Genomic DNA, 4,664 nt, shown 5'->3' with positions numbered 1-4,664 from the left:
CTCTGCCTACAAGTTAACATGAGTGGATTAGTGCCCAACTGGGGACGGGGTGGAGGTGTGGCGCGTTCCCCTCCACCTGCCTGCCAGGGAAAAGATACAGAGTCAAGCAGTGCTGTTCTTGGTCCCAGCAAAGAACAAAACAAGCGGTTTCGGGTTTGTGGTCTGCACCGAGAAAGAAAGATAACTGCGAACCTAGGTGGGCGGGTGGGAACCAGGACCAAGAGGTCAGATGTGCCTTCCCACTGCGGTCGCCTAAGTCTTCAGGCTCGTGGGCAGCAGCAGGGATGGGGGGCGGGCACTTCTGACTCGCAGTCCCGCGCACGTGGCTCTCCGCCAGGATTTAAGACCCTGGCAACAGGTTTGAGACGCACCTTGAGTGAACTTGACTGCCTGGCTGGGGCCAGGACGATCTTGTCTGTGGGATCAGGGGCTTCGACCAACTGAACACAGGGCTGAGGTGCAAGGCAGCGGGGAGGACTGAGGGTGGGTGCAATGGGACCGTGCCGTATCCCTCATACCATCAAGAATCCACAACGGAGCCATCTCTCCATTCGGTTATCCGCCTAGATTTATCTTCTCATTTCCCGTTTATCCTTTCCACCGTGCCACATAACTCATGGCTGCCCCGGAGCTATCATTCCTTGCAAACCACACGGATACACACAATGTTCCTAGGACAGGGCTCCGCACACCAAGGGCGCAGTAAATGCATTGCGGTAGGTCGACTGGGAGCCTTCATTTCTGGAAACATAAGGACTCTAACAAGACAGGAAAACCTACCGGTCATGTGATCTTTAATTTTCAGAAGTGCTTTCATTCCCCAATGCTGTTTAGGAAGGGAAAGGGTAAGGCGAAAGCACGGACATTTAGGTGCAGTCCCATCCTTCATTCTGGGTATTGCCACTCTTGTGTTCTCGCGGAGCCACACCGCAGCCTGGGTCAGCGGCGGTTGTGCCCTCCACCTCGCTCCCCACGGAGCCTGGATCCGGGTCCCAGCACACCAGAACTCTTCCTATAGGCATAGGCCTACTAGCCTACGTTACTCAAATATAAAGGAGGGATCTTGGTTAACCAGTGAGCATTTAAGGAACAGGTCGGTTTCAGAGAATTAAATTCTTTAGTAAAGCCCTGGGATAAGACAACATGGAGAGAATTTTCTGAGACAACGCGACAGGAGAAATCACACTGGAAAGATCTGAACTGTACAAGAACGCTACATTGCTATAGATGAGAGCATGACAGTAAATTACAAACAGATGGGGGGAAATGTTCACTACAGTTATGATAAAGGGTCAAAATCTCTACTACATACACAGCCCTTGAAAAGGAATAAGAAAAATACTGAGACAGTCTCTCAAAACCGACCCTACACAAGAGGTATGAACTGGCATTTCCCATCAGAGGAAATGCTCAAGGAAAACAGATATAGGAAAAAATATACGTTAGAAAAAGAAACATTTAAAAATATTAAATTAGCAAAATTAGAAGTATCAAATATTGGTGAGAGTGTGCTGAAATTGGTGCCCTCATATTTCACTCGCAAAACAAATTTATTGTAATTTTTAAAGAAACCATGCAATAATCATCACCTGTGACTTCGTTTTCCTCAGAAAACTTCTAGAAAATCATCATAGGAAGATGATTGTAAATGACCAAAGGGAAAAATACTATATGCACTGAAAGCTCATCATATTTTTTTAAAGTAAAAAAATTGTAAGCAACATAAATGTCCAATTATTGGAGAATGGCCGACTAAAATATGTTTTAGTCATGGGACAGAACAGGATGCATCTTTAAAATTACAAGCATGTGAAAAAAAAATTACAAGCACGTGGACCAATTTGCCACATGGAAGATTTATTGGACATAGGTAATGTAAGAAAAAAAGTCAGATAACAAAAAGTGCAAGTATATCATGTATATAAAAATGTGAGTAAAACACTATTGTTAAAAATGGTTCAGATGAGGAGCACTGGGTGGCTCAGTCGGTTGGGCAGCGGACTATAGCTCAGGTCATGATCTCGCGGTCTGTGAGTTCGAGCCCCATGTAGGGCCTGTCCTGAGTGCTCAGAGCCTGGAGCCTGCTTCCAATTCTGTGTCTCTCTCTCTGCCCCTTCCCTGCTTGCTCTCAGCCTCCCTCTCTCTCTCTCTGTCTCTCTCTCTCTCGCTCTCTCTCTCCCAAAAATAATAAGCAATAAAATTTTTTTAAATATATTAAAAAAAGGTTCAGATGGTAAATTTCATGCTGTGGGGTTTTTATACCACAATGACAAAGTATACGTCTATGAGAAAACATTGGAAGACAATATACAAAACTACTAGCTTTTCTGCTGTGGTGGTGGGATTATAAGTAATTTTCCTTTTCCTTTATTTAACTTTTTGGAGAACATTTTATTATGTTAACATCTTAAAACATTTTATATTTACAAGCACTAACTACTGCCTTCCCTGACACTAAGCTCATTTGTCACATCAGAATGCCAACACCTGTTTGGCCAAATGGGATGCTCTAGGAACAGTCTATTTTCTTGCTTTTCTGTAATATTTTCTGGTTCATTTTATTCTAGGTCAGAAGGAGAAAGAACAATGAAAATGAAGGAAAGATAAACAAGAATAGACATTTCAAGAGTCTCCTTTTCTTCTTCTGCCTTTCCTTTTCCTATGTAGTTTTTCCTTTGAACCATGAAGAGAAATGATATGGTTTGGTATTTTCCCGTTACTGCCCCAGTGACCCTGGATCACATCTTTAGCGTCAGGGGGAGGAGGTGCAGGAGATTTCTAGCTCATTGATCAAATTCTCTGGTGATTCACTTCACAAGATGACAGTTCTTTATAGAAACAAGTTGCTCGCATGCTAGAAAACCCTGTCACTACTTCACCTCTGTTCTTCTCTTTTAGGGAAACTGGCTTTCCAGTAACTGTATTTTCCCTGCTCTTTCTCAGAAGGTGGTCTTGTGGGCTTCCTGTGGGGCTAGACAAAGGAAAGTTTAAGGCAGAGCCCCCTGTGTTTACCAGAAATCAGTCATTGTGTCAGGCTGCGTTCTAGGCACTGGGATATGGCACTGGACAAAGTAAACTCAGGGAGTGCACGTTGTAGAGGAGGGAGACAAAGAATAAGCCAAGTGGGGTATTTAGATGGTGCTATGTCCTACAGAGAAATACAATGGAGGGATGAGAAATAGAGAGTTGTGAAGAAAGCCCAAGCGAGGTTTTCCTGAAGGAGGTGAGAGAGGGGGGCATGTGAGTATGTGGGTGGGATGGTTCAGGCTGCATGAACAGCAAATGCAAGAGCCTCTTGGGAGCATGCCTGACCATTCCAGAAACTGTAGGAGACTGGAGTGCAGTGAGGAAGGACTGCACACCAGGAGATGAGGTCAGAAAGGCAAAGGGCCTGGTGATACAGGGCTCTCTGGACTATTGCCTTTTTCTTGAAGTGAGACGAGAAAACATTGGACTATTAACAGAGGTGTGATATCATCTGACTTAAGGTTTTCCTTGAGCGCGGCATTAAGAACAGTCCAAAAGGGGTAGGGAAGAAACAGGAGGTGATGGCAATAATCCAGGAGAGAGGGGATGAGGGCTAGGAAGATGCTGAGAGCAACGGAGGCCAAGGTACATTTGCCAGGAAGTCATTGTACTTAGGCTTTAAGGTTCCTCACTTGGATAGGCCTCTTTCAAGACCCAGAAGGGGCCCTAGCAATGTGTTCTTATGGTAATAGGCTGCAATAAAATTTGTAAAAGTGGGATATTTTAAGTACAAATGGTTAAGACCACTATCTCTTTTCGCCCCAACTTCCCCTCGCTCCCTTCATGTCTGGTGATGTTGAACTAGCTGTGTGGGCATCTGGGGGAGGGGGGGTTGCCAAGAAAGGTTCACCAGAGCTGTATTTCTATATTGGGATATATGTATGTGTTCTGCAGTCATTTCTGTCTAGAGTCATACTCTCACTAGCTATAGGCTTCCAGGAATATCCCTACTGCCCACCATGCTAACTCAGACCTGAGAAGGTTCTTTGTACTGAGAAATGAACATTTTCACACTGCCCAGCACCAGACCAATGTGGATGGTGGAGAAAGGTTTGAAATGTATGGCCTCAGAAGTGAATCTAGGAAAATTCTTCAGATCAGCACACATGCAAAATTGTAAGCAGGGGACTGAGTTCTCGCATGTCTTGTCAAACCAGCATCCTCTCCTGTTGGGAACGAAATCAACCGTACAGGTTAGAGGATTATAAAATATACCTTAGGGTCTTTTTCTTTGCTAGGTAGTATACTTGATAAAGCTTGATTATAATTTTAATTGCTGTTTGGAAATAAGTTCTATAATATTTTCAATGAAAGTTAGAAAAGTCCAACTCCTGAGTTGTTCATGTATGAAGGGCACCGTCATTTAGCATTTCTAAATTTATTTATGTATTAAAGAACTGAGAGAAAAAATATATAAAATTCACGAAATGTAAACTAAAGGGGAAAAGGTAAGCAATTAAGATCAATAGAAAACTTTCTGACATCAGAAAGCAAACCGTAAACACGGATTTCAGAGAATGCTAGAAGCAAAGACATCAGAAGAACAGTGTCAGATGGAAGGAAGAACAGACTCTTGCAGGGTCTGATTATGCCATGATGGAGTACAGCAGACCAAACACACGATGGAATTAACATTT

The sequence above is a fragment of the Neofelis nebulosa genome, chromosome 15, assembly GCF_028018385.1.
Source record: "Neofelis nebulosa isolate mNeoNeb1 chromosome 15, mNeoNeb1.pri, whole genome shotgun sequence".
NCBI classification, from domain to species: domain Eukaryota; kingdom Metazoa; phylum Chordata; class Mammalia; order Carnivora; family Felidae; genus Neofelis; species Neofelis nebulosa.
This window is presented reverse-complemented; position numbering follows the sequence as displayed.